The 18681-nt window shown below is 35.6% G+C and overlaps 1 protein-coding gene and 1 long non-coding RNA gene across 2 annotated transcripts in view; one reads left to right on the top strand and one right to left on the bottom strand.

The window, feature by feature from the left end:
- The window catches only part of LOC126966343 (uncharacterized), a 109343-nt gene that overhangs the window by 35054 nt on the left and 55608 nt on the right, over positions 1–18681 (top strand). The window lies entirely within an intron of this gene.
- LOC126966367 (uncharacterized) lies at positions 4609–14750 on the bottom strand. The gene is made up of 6 exons (XR_007729715.1): positions 14584–14750; positions 14206–14367; positions 12260–12327; positions 9787–9857; positions 7318–7461; positions 4609–4779 (listed from the first exon to the last, which is right to left on the bottom strand). It is a non-coding gene; the product is annotated as an uncharacterized LOC126966367 (long non-coding RNA).

Here is an 18681-nt window from a genome sequence, read left to right as displayed (position 1 = left end):
TGAGGTTGTCATAATCACTTTAAGAATTTATTGGTGTAAATAAATTTGTTGTTATGTCTTTTCGTGATTGTGAATTTAGGCCTATCATAAAGCCGGAATTAAGTGTGTGTATTACATATTTTATAGATAAATGTGTGAATTTGGCGACATCAGTTTCCATATTAAAATGACATGGTTAAAACCATTATGAAAGTAGTGTTTAAATTATCTTTGAAAACCATGCTTGAAGTGTAAATCAAAATATCGACAGCTCTGACATATAATCCTGTTTATAGACCTAGAATATACTAGTGTTTAGACTACTTGACAGCCCGATAATGCGTGACCAATTTTGATTTGTCAATGTGTGTGTTAGCTAATGGTTAGCCAGTTTCTATGTTCAAGATACTGAGGAAGCTCCTCAGCAGCCTGGCGCAACTCTCTAATAAACTCGAATATGTATGGCATTGCACTTAAAATAATGGCGGCAAACGCTGTCTCGCTCTAACATATATTCGACTCTTTTGTTTGTTTTAGTTTGTATAAAAGTGTCTGTTAACAATTTTTGTTACGAATTTTCGTTTTCTTTTACTTTATTCGTGTATTATTCAATGATATTATAGTTTTAAAAGAGGTAGATATATCACTAGCGCGCCGAAAATCAATCGCCTTAATGGAGTCAATTGGTTCCTTTGGTCGTAGTCGCTCTCTCGATAGGAAAACGGTACGCACGCGTTTGTTGTTGACAGAATTGCTTACAATTTGATGTAGGTACACCATCATTAAAATGCCTTCTTGTGTTATAGGAAGATGCAGTAAGTACGAAAGTAAAAAGAAGTCATAGATTTACATACCACAGTTAAGAAATCATGAATTTTAACATTTTATTTGATTTCATTAATTCTCTAACAAAATAAATATGACGCAATGACATCGCCGATCGCCGCCAAGCCGAGTCAAGCCGAATGCAGCTACGTGACTCGAGTCTCGAGTGCGACATAGATTAACGTACAGAAATAGCGAAATATTGATGCTGTCTGTTTCGCGATGATCGTGGTAGTATATTTTAGGAAATGATGTAAAAAAAGCGTTGTTCCAGTGAATGTAATACGAAATGTAATAATAAACAAGTGCGTATATAGGTAGCTGAACTATCAAACTACAAAAACAAGTTTTAGGGTAGGTAGCGGACATAGACAGTGAGTGCAGAAGAATCAATGGATCATTTTATTCTTCTCCTATTATCTTATTGTAATAAACCCTCAACAAAAAGACATTCATCAATAATATAAGATACAAAAAATTATAATTGTAAACTTAAAACTTTTTGGGAGCAGTCGTTAGTAAAATTGTCAAAATGGGACGCTTACTGTAAATAAATTTCGGTTTTGTTTTGTTATGTCTGTATGTTATTCATTATTTTATGTAAGTACAAATAATTGATATCATCAATGTGGCTATATACTATAATTAATATTAAATTATTTTTTTATAAAATCAATGACACTTTATGTACCTAATTTCAATGCAGTTTTACTACTTTAAAACTTTTTCTACATGAACTCATGGATGAATCGTATTTTAGGCATAAATCACGGTGTACGGTAAAAAATCATATCTGATGGATGATTCTGTATTTATCTATTCAAATACGAAGCAATTAGCAAATTAGATTTATCTCTTTTCGCTTGCGATAATTACATTTACTATCCTTCTTTGACGTGTAATCGTAATGTAGTGTGCTATTGCAATGTTCAATTATTCATGTGTGCGTTAGTGTTTCATTTATAAACACCGAATGTTGTCTAGGTAACCTATCTATACTTTTAAATATCATTGGTATTATTCAGGTTAATGTGCTTAATTATTTATAGCAAATGCGTAAGACTTTCTGTTATATGAGATAGAGCAGAGTATCAGCAGTAGACTATGAGCAAATCAGTGCATTCACTATTATTTAATATAAGAAAACAACTTTATAAATTAATTACAACTTTTTATAAGCATGACAACGTAATAACTGCTTTGTAGTCATAGTAACCAAAAGTCACTAATTTCTTCTTCTATGAGTAAGACCTCTATGATACTTTCTAAGCCATACCATGTATTAAAAAAATGTGTAAAATATGTGGCTTAAAATCTGGCTGGTCAGATAAGTTAGAGAATTTTCCTGGCTAAATTATTTTTGGATAAAGAAAGGTAAGCACTTATGAACAAATAATAAGCTAATAAAGAATGCTCAAAAGTGATTAAAGGTGATAGAGTATTGATTTAATTCATCTAGAGTAAAAATAATAATATTATAATCTATTTGTAGTGTTTGTCACTTTTTTTATCGATTGTCGATATTTTATTTTAAATGATTATTAAATTTATTTTTATTTATTTCATTTTTATGGTATCTATATTTTTGATTAATAAGTTTATTTATCTTAAAACAGTTTATAAGTTTATTAACCTTTAAAATCCCTTTTTTTAAAGTATACTGTGGTTATGATTTGAAAGAAAATATTTAAAGCCTAGAAATTAGGGTCAACCAACTTCTGTTAATATGTATTCTGTTATCATTTCAGATTCAGGACCCACGTCTACGACTTTATTGCAACATCTGAAAAACGAATACCAAAGACTGTCTGAACCGAAACTACAACGCAAAACAAAACTATTAATAAAATATTAATTATGTTAATTGTTTTTTTCTTTAAGAAAACTAAAACGTATCCCTCAGTTTAAACTAGTAATACTTTGCTTAGGTTCATATTAAAATAATCAAAAGAGAACCTTAAAATTAGACATTATTTATATTAATTTATGTATGTATATATATTACGAGGGCTGCACTAAAAGTATCGGGAATCAAGGAAGTGACACAACATTGCTATTTAAAAATGTATTTATTGCTTTTCGAAGTATTCTCCGCGAAATTTGGCACATTTTTCCATACGATGGAACCAATCATTGAAGCAACCATTCCATTCGGAAGTTGGGGTCTCCAAAATGGCCGTTTTGTATGCGTTCACAGCTTCTTCAGGTGATGTAAATCTCTGACCACGCAATTTATTCTTTATTTTAAAGTAAAGAAATTATTAGGGCTTAGGTCGGGGCTGTACGGCGGATGGTCTAATAATTCTATGTTTTCTTGCTCTAAAAACTCTTTTGTTCTGTGCGCGGTGTTTGAACTCGCCTTGTCGTAATGGAGGATGATGCGGCGGTTGCAGTTCTCTTTACGGAGTTCAGAAACGACCTGTGGCAAACAAATGCTAGCATACCATTCTGCATTTACCGTTCTTTGTCCCTCAAGAGAAATAGTCGCAACATGGCCGGTTTTGGAGACAAACGTGGCCACCATTTTTTTTGCAACACTCCGTGAACGAACAATTTTTGTTGGCTTCAACTCATTTTCGAACACCCAAACTCGTGACTGGTTTTTTGTTTCGGGTTCGTACACGTATATCCAGGATTCGTCACCTAATACGATGTTGTATACAGCATTTGAGGATCCTGCGTGGAATCTTTCGAGAGTTCTGACGCACCAAGTAACGCGAGCCGCTTTTTGCTCTTCACAGAGCAAATGCGGTATCCATCGGGAAAACAACTTTTTACACTTAATTGTTCATGCAAGATTATTTGTATTTGACTCATGCCAATGTCTAAAGTTGCCTGAAATTCGCGGTATGTCACATGTCGATCTTCCTCAATCAGCTTACGCACAGCATCAACGTTTTCTTTGGTGACTGCAGTTTTTGGACGACCTTGACTGATCATCACTGAGCTTGACACGTCAACGTTGAAATTCAGCAAACCAGCGATAAATTGTGGTTTTGGATGGGGCTTCATCACCAAATGCAGAAATCATTCGGTCAACACACTGTTCTTGTGTTAAACCACTTAGAAAGTCATAATAAATCATCGCTCTAGAATTTTCTCGAGTCAATTCCATTTTCTAACGACTAAACAAGTTTGTGACAAGACCGAGAATCTTTTTTTAAAAAAATAAATGGTATTCGATTTTTAAGACCAAGGAGTTTTCAATTAAAAAGATTTTAATATGACAGGAATAGTGAAAATATTCCATTCCCGATACTTTTAGTGCAGCCCTCGTATTAGTTAATTATCGATAAAAAATATGGATTGATTCCAACCCTCTATATTATAGTTTCAGCTCTAATATTACGTCATTAGATGATTGTTGGTATCAAGATTTAGTACAATACAATACTAGCGACATTTCTCATTATTTTGTATGGCACTCCCGTCTCTTGAACGTAGTGTTTAAATTCTCTTTGCTCCTCAGTATTCAAAGCGTGGGTGACTGCTTACCACTTGTCAATCAAAACCGGCTGCATGAACAAAAGAGTCGCACTCCATAGAGGAACATCTGTAGTTGGAACAAACAGGCTTACCTCATGGAAAGTAAAACCCGCCGCGCTTGTGGCAGACAACAATTAGTTCGCATTTTGAGTAACAATGCGCTAAGAACCTACGCATTGTTGTATGATGCAGTTTTTTTAATTTGATGTTAAGGAAATGGATTTGATACTAAAATAATTTTAGAGTTTTGTTGTATAATTTACAGAAGTAACTAGGATTGTAATATGCAAGTGCGGTTACTTAAATAAAAGACTAAAGAGGACCAAAACAACACTTTTATCACTAAAATTTCACGTTACAGAACTCACTTCACAATTACATAAATAACAAATCAAGTAGGTCTTGTTTGCGATTAATGTCCAATCTTTATCACAGCTTTATCGAACGCTGCAACTGGCCGCGGAGGCTGTCCGACAGCGAGTATAGCATCTGTAATTATGCAATATTTTATAAACTTTTGGTTATTAAATGATAAAAAAACTACCTCATCATTATGATCATAGTCCTAGCTAGGGCGTGCGTCCGAGCACATGTAGGGGGAACAAAATATCTACAGTCTTAAGTGCTCATTTCCACAAAAATAATAATAATAACAAGTTGTCGAAGTACCTAGCCCTAGCACACGAGGTTACTGATCTGTGGGATGTTGACTAATACTAATACGAACAATTGCCCCAATAGTCGTTTCCGTAAACGGAAGACCGTGGAGGGAGAGAATGAGTGGAGTGCTATTCTTATAGCAAAGAGCCTCGACCATCTTCTCAAGAGGCTATCGCTTACGGATTAAGGGGCAGTTACAGAAAGCCGCTGTTTTGGGAACAGCACGCATTGTGCATTCTTCAGTCTGTCAACCTAACCACCGGCGGAATTGTCGTGAACAAAAATGCCGGCGGGACTATTTTTTATATCTATATTCATAATGTCTGAGGTAAAACTTCTTTAGGCGGAACTTACGCTACTTCCGTCAGAAAAGTCAATTGAAACAATTTTTAACCCTTATAATTTAATGGTTTAAAAAATTGTTTCAAATTGCTTAGTAATATTTTCTGAAAATCTCCAAGTGTATTTGTTCATTTATGACTACTTTGTAATAAATAATAAATAAAAGTTCTCAGTCTGACGTTTGCGACGTTCGTTAATTTTTCATCGTCCATCGTCCAAGCCCAAAGAGCCATATTCGTTAATATTCAATAGCAACGTTATATTGATATGTGTGATATTAATAATTTTATTAGTTTTATTCAATTATTTATTAAAAACACGGCTTTAGTTAATGTAAGTATATATTTAATGGTATAAATTAAATCTTCTTGTCTTTCAACTTTTAGGTGGGACCAACAAGGGCAAACGAAAATAACATATTTTGTCTAGGAGCTTTCAGATAAGCAAAAAAAGTATATATATGTATCTGTTAGTTATTCCTAAAGTTAATTATAATTAAGTTTTACTTCAATTGCGCGTAAAGATTTTTTTTTATAAATATCGTATGTATAAAATGTGGGAAATAATATGAAATTATAATAACGAGTATAAAAATAATAATAAACAATGTCGATTGGATTAAAAGATGTGGCGCTGGCGCATTTTACGGATACCCTGGATAGGTAAGCAGCAACAATGCATAAATTCTTTCGTAGCTTCGTGTCAGAACCCGCCTCTCTACAATCTTTCAGCAGAGAATTACCACCTATTTCGATTATATTATATTGAGATGATTCGGTGTTAGTACAGAGTCGCATACTTAAGTTCTTTGGACACGTATCCCGGCCCGAGAGAGTCCATCGAGCGCCTTGACGTGCAGGGCAAAGTGGAGGGCACCAGAAAGCAAGGAGGGTCGCCCATGCGATGGACCGACCAAATTAAGTCTGCTGTGGGCGGTCCATTGAACGAGTGTTCCAGACTGTCGGTCAGCAGGGAGACGTGGCGAATCACATCTGCCCCAGAAGATATCACTCCGTGATGACCACGACCGCTCTGCCAAGAGTGTCACGAAGAAGAAGAATAGTGAGAGGGGGTGATGGCTGCTTTGAAAAGGTAATCGTAGTTTATAATACTGAAGGTAAACGAGCCCGCGGACGCTCCTCTATCAGATGGAGCCGTGAAGTAAAAGACCCACCCTCATCCAGTATTGTCATGGATGAGGATGCTGGGACTGTAGTACCAGCATCCTCATTCGACGATGACCACGATCGACAGTCATGAGAGACCGACCGCAGAGAGATTTTTATTGTTTTAAACTGGCTTTAAAGCGGCTAGATCGCGTAGGGACGTCGCTTAATTGTGAGTGTTCTACTGTATTTATCACGGAGAGTGTTCCGAAGAGCTGTTTAACCTAATTCCTGCTGCCAAATTCCATCTACATACGACAAACCACAAATTAGGATATCATCCCACCGTCTGGATGTCTGGAGTTCCTCCACAGTGCGGTTTTCAAGGAACATCCTTCCACGTACAACCAAGCTGTGGAATGAGCTTCCTTGAGCGATGTTCCCAGGACTACAGGATACATGGGAACCTTCACACTTTTCTAAATGGCCAGCAACGCTCCTGTGATTCCTCTGGTGTTGCAAGACAATGTGGGCAGCGGTGATAACTTATCAGGTGACCCGTACGCTCGCTTGTCTTCCTCTTCGAAAAAAAGAGAAGTACAGAACATTGGATAAACTCTACAAATGTTACTGCCCCCGGCGTTCACCCATCAATGCACTTGGACGAAGTAACCACAGTACACGGAACCCAAGAATGTGTAGACCAATTTCTCTAAATAAAAATAAAAATAATAATTCTTATTATAACCTACTGACGTAAGAGTAAGTTCGTATGTTGTTGTTATCGTTTGTATGGCTGTATAACCGTAATAACCGTACAATTTTATAATACTATAAGTTTACCATGTTTATGGAATACTTGAAAATATAGTTCTTGTAGTTCTTTTTAAATTTGTTTGCTGAAAGCATGTCTACCTACTGAGCGATAGTAAAAAGGGTGAAGCACGACTCAGCGCGTCACTGGATATGGGCTACTTGACTGTAAACAGTGACGAGGGATCCACCAGCTCCGCAGCACGACGGCCGAGGTGGACAGCAGGGAGGGCCGCAGCACTGGTCGCACCTATTGATACAGGATTGATATCACTTTTCGAGACTTTAAGTAAAATACTATTATTTATATGTGCTTCATATTGATAGCTTCGTCTAGAACAAAACAACCCAAACGGACGGACACACGTGGCCAGACAACCTTATTATTACAGTAATTAAATATTTTATAATATAAATTTTTATTTTGTTTAGGGCTTGGCACCGACTTAAAACCTATCGGTAGGTAGCACATATAAATAATAGTATTTTATTAATATTAAAGGTAAAGGTGTATTAAATAAAATTTATAGTTATTTGATACATTTCAGTTTTTGAAGTCGGTTTTTTTAAACGAAGTTTAGTTGCCGCGCGGTGCGGCAATAGCGCGGCGCCGGTACAGCGCGCGCTCGACAACAGGGCGGCAACGTCGCTTTCACCACTTGTTTTTAATTGTGGTGGTAAATAGTACGATAAATACACTTCAGAGCTGATGTAACATCGCTTGTATTTTTTTTTTATGGAATAGGAGGACAAACGAGCGCACGGGTCACCTGGTGTTAAGTGATCACCGCCGCCCACACTCTCTTGCAACACCAGAGGAATCACAAGAACGTTGCCGGCCTTTACGGAAGGTGTACGCACTTTTCTTGAAGGTACCCATGTCGTATCGTCCCGGAAACACCGCACAATGAAGCTCATTCCACAGCTAAGTAGTACGAGGAAGAAAGCTCCTTGAAAACCGCACTGTGGAGGACCGCCACACATCCAGATGGTGGGATGATATCGTAACTTGTGGCGTGTCGTGCGAAGTTGAAATTCGGCGGCAGGAATCAGGTTGAACAGCTCTTCGGAACACTCCCCGTGATAAATGCGGAAGAAGACACACAATGAAGCGACGTCTCTACGCAACGCCAAGTGATCCAGCCGTTCACAGAGCGCTAGGTCCCCTAGGTCCTAGGTAGGTTGTGTTTGATGTCGGACTACCGCCGTACCTACTGCATATAACCAACGGCACGGTAAACATACGGCAGCGGTCCGACACGAAACGTCTAAATTGAACCTTAATGATTATAATATTGTCGTTGCGTTCGTTAACACATTCAATTATTGAAAACGCGAAACAAGTTGAATAGAAAGATGAAGGCGAAAGTTGAAGATGAAAAGACACAGTCTGTATTGAGATTATAACACTACACCACTTTTTACTGGCACTGCCACATTTTTATTCGAATTTGAATATGTACGTCTATTTGACGAATTTGAAGGTTGGCAACAGCTCCGATTCCTCTGGTGTTACAAAAGAGAATGACACCAGATGACCCGTATGCTTGATAATCCTTCTCCATAAATGATAAGTTATCTCGACTACTCGTCTAGAATTTGAGCGTTGGACTCCCAAAAATATTATATATATAGAGACCCCTATTGGTTTTGTAAGTTCGACAAAATGATATTAATTCAATATAGCTCTTAAGCTACTCTTACTCTTAAGTAAGGCAGGCTAAAATAGACGGGTATTGCTTTGACATGCGCAGATTAATGTTTTAAGGGTTCCGTAGCCAAATGGCAAAAAAACGTAATGCTTATGGATTCGTCATGTCTGTCTATCTCTCCGTCCGTATGTCATAGACACTTTTTTCCAAAACTATTAGAACTATACTATTGAAACTTGGTAAGTAGATGTATTTTGTGAACCGCATTAAGATTTTTACACAAAAATAGAAAAAAAAACAATAAATTTTGGGGGTGAATACTTAGAACTGAAACACAAAAATTTTTTTCATCAAACCCATACGTGTGGTATTGAGGTTTCTAATATTTTTTTTCTAAACTGAATAGTTTGCACGAGAGACACTTCCAAAGTGGTAAAATGTGTCCCCCCTCCTGTAACTTAATAAGAGAATAATAAAACTAAAAAAAATTAATGATGTTCATTATTGCCATGCAAACTTCCACCGAAAATTAGTTTGAACGAGATCTAGAAAGTAGATTTTTTTTAATACGTCATAAATCGTCAACCGCATTTACCATTCGTTCAATCAACTCAAATATTACTATTCTTATTAACCCTTACGGACGGTGGTGATCACGTATCGTCAAGGGATCGTCTGTTTCTTTTATGCGAGGATATTGCGTCTCACACAGCAAAGGTGATATCTAAGTTCCGCTTGCTACATCACATCACATCACTTTTCTTATATTAATTAAATGTTATTCATACGATAATCGGGCGGATAAAATTATTTTGTGGTTAGCGGTCATCCGCTAAGAAAAGTCAAAAATATATCTATACGATTTTAAAGTAAATTAGTATACCTGTTTTTTATATAAGTATGTAAACTTTCATATTACTTACTGAATTGCTGAAGCTATCGACTGCAGTTTATTTATAAGATCCATTCTGTTGCACATCGTGAAAAGTATTTACTGAAATATAAAATACTTGTATTAATTTTGATAGTAATCTAAACCAGTTGAAATTAATGAAATTTTTTCTTGAATCGAATCGAATGACTGAAAACTGACATTGTTCCAATACTTTTTATTTTTAAAATTGACAGCATGAGGAACAAAAAGGTTGACTTCAAAGAGTTTATTAGCCCACACCTACATACCAAGAGGATGTAAATACTACGTAAAAAGAGGCGGAACTGCCTAAGTCAAAATTTAAATTTAGTTTAGTATGAAACGTGCAGTCATTTGTCATAAGTTTATAATAAGAGTGTAAGAATTATAATCCGGCTAAGTTTGAAAGCGGACAGTTGCTTAAAAGGTAGTGGATTTTGGCTATCTTCGTTTTTTACAAGATTATAGCCGTCATCTCAACCTATCAATGACTGCAAGCAAAGAGGATGTAAATACTACGTAAAAAGAGGCGGAACTGCCAAGTCAAAATTTAAATTTAGTTTAGTATGAAACGTGCAGTCATTTGTCATAAGTTTCTAATAAGAATGTAAGAATTATAATCCGGCTAAGTTTGAAAGCGGACAGTTGCTTAAAAGGTAGTGGATTTTGGCTATCTCCGTTTTTTACAAGATTATAGCCGTCATCTCAACCTATCAATGACTGCAAGCAAAGAGGATGTAAATACTACGTAATTAGAGGCGGGACGGCCTAAGTAAAAATTTAAATATAGTTTAGTATGAAACGTGCAGTGATTTGACATAAGTTTGAAATATTTTATACTACTATAGCAGTATCGCGATTGCCTACGAAGTATAATTCGGCTATGTTTGAAAGCAAAAAGTTGCATATAACGTAGTGGATTCCGGCTATCTCGTTTTTTACATGATTATTGCCGTCATCTGTCAATGACTGCACGTTTCATACAATCGAGTGAATAGCTTGTTTTGCTTTCGAGTTTCGCTAGGCTGATTGACAGCTTGAGCAATAAAAAGGTTGAGTTCAAAGAGTTTAATAGTCCACATAGGTTCACTTTAGCCGTACCATTGTGGTGACACGAGACTCGTTTGTCCTCCTACACCATAAAAAAATCATACCTATCCCTGCGACATAAACATATCATGTATTTGTAATCGCATGGTCGGACGTATTCATATTCGATGGTATTTCGCATTGTCCATCGCACAAAATTATTACTACCGTCCGGACCATACCGAGTACGACGACGCGGACGGACCAATTGGTACGAGGCGCCCACCAGACCGTCCGATCTTCCAGCCGAACCAAATCCGACCATCTGTTGAGGCTTTAAATGCCAACACACTTATATTCAAGTAGGCGTTACTTTGCGGAAATCCAATCCGCAATACTTTGCGGACCAATTGGTACGAGGCGCCCACCAGACCGTCCGATCTTCCAGCCGAACTAAATCCGACCATCTGTTGAGGCTTTAAATGCCAACACACTTATATTCAAGTAGGCTTTACTTTGCGGAAATCCATAATTATACAAATGATAAGTTTTCTTTTGTGTTAATTCCGCCAATATTTGTTTTTAAAACAATTCGACACGTGTTTCGCCTCTACACGAGGCATCCTCAGGACGTGTTGTCTCGCCAATATCAGGCACGAGACTCAATAGCGGAATTAACACTAAAGAAAACTTAAATCATTTGTATAATAGCGGTGTTATTTTAACATCCTCCGTGATCTGACCAAATTTCTGTTTTTATCATATTCTTGCGACGTCGGTATATACTCACAGACATTAAGTTAAAATAATGCTATAGAGAGAGAGATGAAGAGGCCAAACGAGCAGAATTCGGAAAAAAATACACCTCATTAGTTCTCTCGTTCCAGACAATGAACGTTCAAGCTCGTTCGCTTACCTCTCTCACATTACTTACAGCTGGTTAGTAACGTTTAATCCATTCGCTTGACTATGTAAACAACTTATCTTTACTATCGATATTAGGGCCAGATTTAATATAAAATACTAGCTCACCCAGCAAACGTTGTATTGCCGATATTAAAATCGCGATACAAAAGTAACTGTTAATCGTAGATGGGTGAAAATTTGAAGATGTATGTATTTTTTAATGCTGACTCATTAAATCATTTAATGCTGAATCAAATAAATTTAAAAAGAAATGTCAAAAAAAATAAAATCATGTGGACCACCCTTAACATTTAGGGGGATGAAAAATAGATGTTGTCCGATTCTCAGACCTACCCAATATGCACTCAAAATTTCATGAGAATCGGTCAAGCCGTTTCGGAGGAGTTCAAAGTTTAACACCATGACTCGAGAATTCTATTTAGATTTCGCTAATTCAGCCTTCTTCATTCATCTTCAAAGACTGATCAAATATATGCATTTGCTAGTTGCCTGCACGTAAGGAAATTTAATTTGAAGTGTACTCTTACCATTAGTATATTGTGATAACAAGCTGTTAGTTATACGACGGGGCACACGATGGATAGTGGGAAGTACACTGCAAAGCGAAACATTGATAAATAATCAATAATAAACTACATAGCTGCTATGATACTATGATGGTGGCTGGATGATCTTGTTACCGGGAGGTCTGCTTGATGTGTTTTTTATTATTATTATTTCCTTTAAAGTTATGGTATATTTTATTTTATGAAATGCTCACATAATGCCTCTATTTATTTACGGTATGTGTGGATTGATGCATCTACTATACTCAATAACTCTTGTGTTTATAAGTATTAATTTACTTTTTTTTATTTTTTTGACTTACTCGTGTAAGCCTTTCAGTTTTTGACATTTGATTACTTTTGTTGCGTCACTTTGCATATATTGTAATTGAAATGATTTGTAAAACAATTAAAGTGTCAATCTTGACTTAAAAGAGTGGCAATGAGTTTCTTGCTACTTCTTCTCATTAGCTCAACCCTTTACGAAGTAGCGGTAAATTCATTAAGAAACAATATTTTTATTTTTTTTTGACATTCTAAGTGTCATTTTCCGTGACCTACATGAATAAAGTGTTTTTGAATTTGAAAGTTATGATATCAAACATTCTCCGATTTCTAAAAAGGAAAAGCTGAACTACGATTAATAATGTTACGATACAGGACTCGCAGCAAATAATATTGACCATATTCTCGACATTTGTGCACTCAGTGAACTAAGTCCATTACATTAATTTTATAAATATACGCATAAAAAATCTCTGTAGGAATTCTTATGAATGCTTAAATATTAAACCCGCTCGTCTGATGTTGCCAAATCTTTTCAAAAGCAAGCCTTAGCCTGTGCGTGTGTTTTATAGTCTTTTAAGACCATCAGCTCCAGTGGGAGGCTACTTTGCACATGAAGCCGGCTAGATTATGGGTACCACAACGGCGCCTATTTCTGCCGTGAAGCAGTAAAGTGTAAGCATTACTGTGTTTCGGTCTGAAGGACGCCGTAGCTAGTGAAATTACTGGGCAAATGAGGCTTAACATCTTATGTCTCAAGGTGACGAGCGCAATTGTAGTGCCACTCAGAATTTTTGGGTTTTTTGAGAATCCTGAGCGGCACTGCGTTGTAATGGGCATGGCGTATCAATTACCATCAGCTAAACGTCCTGCTCGTCTCGTCCCTTATTATCATAAAAACAAAAGCTTTTATTACTAGTTTTATTTTCTTTTAAAGGTCTTCCTTCTCTTTCTCTCACCGGGGCACACATACTCTTTCTTTCTTGCTCCATTCCTATTTTTGCAGATTACATTATATGTTGGCCCCACCTTAGAATAGATCCACTCTTGGGCGAGTATGTTCAGTAATCATAAGTTGATTGCTTGATTATCCTATTATTCAATAACAGAGTATGTATGAATGAAAATGTACGGGTAACTCAACATCTTCATGTGAGCTATAGATGAGCTCTGTTGTATGTTGAGGCCTTTGCTTCCCCAGGTAAAAAAGGAATAGGGAAGTCCCAGCTCAAGGGTGTCGGTATTTACTAGTGGGAGGCTTCTTTGCACAGGATGCCGGCTAGATTATGGGTACCACAACGGCACCTTTTTCTGCCGTGAATCAGTAATATGTAAACATTATTGCGTTTAGGTCTGAAGGTCGCCGTAGCTAGTGAAATTAATGGGTAAATGAGACTTAACATCTTATTTCGCAAGGTGACAGTTTTCAAGAATCCTGAGCGATATTGCATTGTAATGGGCAGGGCATATCAATTATCATCAGTTGGACGTCCTGCTCGTCTCGTCCCTTATTGTTATAAAAAGGCACTATTGCAAGCGTAATCGCGGGTTGATTCCAGTGATGAATAGAAGATATCAACCGTAAGTCAGTAACAGACTATTTGAGTGAAAGGAACCATAAAATCTTTAACTTATATACAAACCGGTCGCTCGTAGTTGATGAGTTGGTATCTGATTTTCTTATCCTGGTTGTTGAGCAGCATTCCCGGCCAGCTTGTGGGACGGTAGTCGAAGGTGCTGTCGTGGACAATAAGTGGTCGTCGCAGGGTAACCGGGTCTATCCCACACGGTAGACATGGTGGGCCCTGTTCACGATAACAATATCAGTTTCATCTACCAATGGAAGGCTCCTTTGCACAGGATGCCGGCTAGATTATGGGTGTCACAACGGCACCTATTTTTGCCGTGAAGCAGTAATGTGTAAACATTACTGTGTCTCGATCTGTAGGGCGCCGTAGCTTGTGAAATTACTGGGCAAATGAGACTTAACATCTTATGTCTAAAAAAGTAAAATAACTTACATATACTGGATAGCATGGCATACAAGGTCTGGGTTCCTTATAGTCTGGTAAATTTAATACTGGACTGCACATTTTAAAAATTTCTGTTTTTTTAGTTTCACTAGTAATCTTTTATCAAAATTATTATTTGGTATTTGACAGGATTAATGACGTTTAATAGACAAAATATTTTACATTTATTTTTGTTAAGTAATTGAGAAAGGAGGATATATTACATATTTTTTATTTGAATCGCTTCATATCATTTCAAAAGTATACTTTTTGTGCCATAACTTTTCACCACAATAATTCTTCACTATATTTAAATATCCAAACACCATTTAAAAGCCTATGTTTGCTGCTAAACGATTTACGAATTCTATAAATAACAGATGCATATACAATAAATAACAAGATAAAAAATATGCAATCCGAACAGTGCTATCTGTTGATAGTTTCACAAATTATCAAACAGAATATTTTTATCTATTACTAGCCAATAGATAAAACTAAAAATGTACAATAGATAAAACTATAAATAATAGATAATACTATAAATAACAGATATATATACAATAAATAACAAGATAAAAAATATGCAATCCGAACAGTGCTATCTGTTGATAGTTTCACAAATTATTAATTTTTTATCTATTACTAGCCAATAGATAAAACTAAAAATATACAATAGATAAAACTATAAATAATAGATAATACTATAAATAACAGATATATATACAATAAATAACAAGATAAAAAATATGCAAACCGAACAGTGCTATCTGTTGATAGTTTCACAAATTATCAAACAGAATATTTTTATCTATTACTAGCCGTTCCCGCCCGTTTCGCTGGGCGAATTTTAAGAGGAAAGAATGTTAGAATTCGAAAAATAAGTAGCCATAAACCATCTAGGATAAATTTCGCATCAAATGTTGATAGATTTCTGTCGATACGATCAGTGGTTTAGCCTCAAACAAAGACCATTTTCATTATATATATATAGAGAAGATACATTAGTAAGAACCTTTCAGCGTGCTAAGTATTCGTACCCACGGATCACTTTCTCCTACAAGGTTAAAGATGGAATTTTAGATAATTTACACGTCTAGATAGATGCTCTTGCTGCTAGGCAACGTATGACAATAGGCCAGGCTTAATTCCTGAGTTTGCATGACAGCTACATCCTATACACCCGATGCATGTCTGACAATAGAGGCTTAAGGTTTAATGCTATTTTTCTCGGCGTGTTCACTGTTGTCACACTCTTATCAATTATTAGACGTATCAATTATTATCTAAGTATAGAATTTTACGCAATATTATATCATGAGTTACTAAATAGAATGGCAAATGATCTTGCGGTCTGTGAGTCTCTCTCTCGTCCCTTGTCTATGCTGACCACTGCAGTAAAAACCGTAAAACTTATAAAAGGCATTTATTTTCTCAATATTGATTCCTTTAGAATTCTTTTTGATGTAATTTCTAATAACTAATAGATACTACTACCGCTTCGGAAACAAATGGCGCTCTAGGAGAGAAGAAGCGGCGCAAGAAACTCTCCCAGCATTCTTTTTTTGCGCTCTTTTCAATAAAAATATACAATATTGTACAGTCATTTCTATCGCTATAAAATTATCACAATCTAGTCCCAGGCTGTCCGATCATTTAAATATTCAGCAGTGGAGTAATAGGATTTACGACAGAGCCATTTTTTTTATAAAACATTTTAATTTATTTATAGATAATGCCTGTACAGTGGCTGGGACTTTATTATAGCAGTGTATACATTTACCCTTAAAGCTATTACGAGTATGTATCTTATGAAGCCGATTATCGATTGACCCCCAGGTTATGCCATAGTTGGCTGATTAATAGTTCTTTTAAATAAATATTACTATATTGTTCAAAAACATAAATATATTGTTTAGGTTTAGACATCAATTGTTTAAGATTTCTCATATGAAGAAATATATTATATTTCTTCAACAATGTATGCCTTTAATTGGTTGTTGTACAGTACGCATAACAATTATTAATACTAGTTAATAGATCTAGTAACTCGTAAGTGTCGAAATTGAGACGCATTTTGACAGTAAGTAACAACAGTACAGCTATTTCTTATATTAGAATTATTACACTACGTACTTTATCTTTAAATTGTTACGTTAGGTTTAATGAATCAATATTATTAATTAATTTATTTGGAATAAGGTCTACGAGCTGTTATTACTATAAAACATATAAAAAAACAACAAAAGTGTACATAATTATTACTAATTGTATAACTAATTATAGGCAAACACCACATACATTGATACTACAGTACTAACCGTCCCTAGCTAAAAGTTATAGTACTTATACATTATTAAACTGTTGTGCAACGCGTAACCTAAACACTATCCCCCTTATTCATAATAGTCTGCTAACTTAAAGCATTGCTAATCCTCACTCTGTTTTCTTCTATTGACCTAAGTCAGAATGAGAAAAAACACTCCTTAGCGGCTGTTTAAAGTTAGCGGACCATTACGAATAAGGGGGTAATAATACACGTGTATGATATATTTTCACCCCCTTATTCATATTAGTCTGCTAACTTAAAGCATTGTTAATTCTCACTCTGTCTTCTTCTATTGACCTAAGTCAGAATGAGAAAAAACATTCCTTAGTGGCTGTTTAAAGTTAGCGGACCATTAGACCATAAGGGGGTAAATTTCTAACAATAACTTAAATAAAGCCTAGATTATAAGCAATCAAAAAACAACAATAATATAGTTAAGGTAAGAAATAAATAATATATATATATAGATAAAAATATATTAAATAGTGCTGCTTATATTTGGTGTATTATCAGACACAATATATTTCATTGAAGTAATAAAGTATATTAATAAAAGAGACATGGAATTTATACCATTCTAATATCTAATCTAAATTAGACTAGATAAAATGACTGGGACTGTGCAATCTACCACACTGGCCAGATGGCGTCTGAGCATTGGATAAAAAAAGCATAAAATTTGGATTTTATGTATATCGTCTCCAAGGTTCTCCCGTCTCTCTACGATCAAATTTGAGATGATTTTTTAAGGCCAAGACGTACGTTCGGCAATATTATGATATCAACAATATGGATATCGTTTCCAAAGTTTTCAAGGTCGCAGATAATGTTTTTGATAATATTTGAAATCCTAGGTAATCGCAAGGCAAAAGTATGATTTATACTTTATTTGTTTCCAAGGTTTTCGGAGGTGCAGAATACGATTTGGCATCATTTTAAATCCAATTCCGTTTCCATGGATCTTGGGTAGTTGAGTATGAAGGCCGTTGCGTAATATTAATATTACGACATAGGATAGCGTTAGACTGAGATCTAATTCAAAATTATTATGCTCACAATTATTTTCAATTTCATATGCATCTTATTTTTATGTACTTGTCCATATCTGGGACAAACATATTTTGGGACAGACCCAATAGCATTTTAAACACCTTAGCAGAGAAATATGATGGACCCTATTTTACGACACTGGGTGGGTGGACAAGTGCGTAGTAGTATTTATACCCTACCATAAGAGCCTAATGCCGTTTTTATTATTGTTATATAAGTATATACTAACATAGATTTTATGTTAATTTACTAACATATCTTGTTTGACTTGGCTTCGAACGCCTGGGTGAAGAAATCAAAAACCTATATAGGTTCCCTCATGTCTGCCTGCTTTACTTGTGTAGGTACTTCGAGGCTTATCGTACCAATGTGCTACTGGTACTTTTCGGTTATTCTTATCTTTTATTGGTTTTTATTAATAAAAGCCATTTGAATATTCATGGAGTTGTTGAACTCGCGGGTTTAAGCCAGTATATACATACACATGTAGGTACATGCTTACCCTCTTATTCATAATAGTCTGCTAACTTAAAGCATTGCTTAATCTCACTCTGTCTTCTTCTATTTACCTAAGTCAGAATGAGAAAAAACACTCCTTAGCGGCTGTTTAAAGTTAGCGGACCATTATGCATAAGTGGGTTAGTTTTTTTTTCGAACTAGACATAGCCAATAGGTCTCAGTCTCATCATTTAAATCTTAATTTTAAAGGTACGTAATTTTAATCTAAA

The sequence above is a fragment of the Leptidea sinapis genome, chromosome 10 (genome assembly GCF_905404315.1).
Source record: "Leptidea sinapis chromosome 10, ilLepSina1.1, whole genome shotgun sequence".
NCBI lineage: Eukaryota > Metazoa > Arthropoda > Insecta > Lepidoptera > Pieridae > Leptidea > Leptidea sinapis.
Note: the sequence above shows the minus strand (reverse complement) of the source record. Positions and strands in the feature narration are given on the sequence as shown.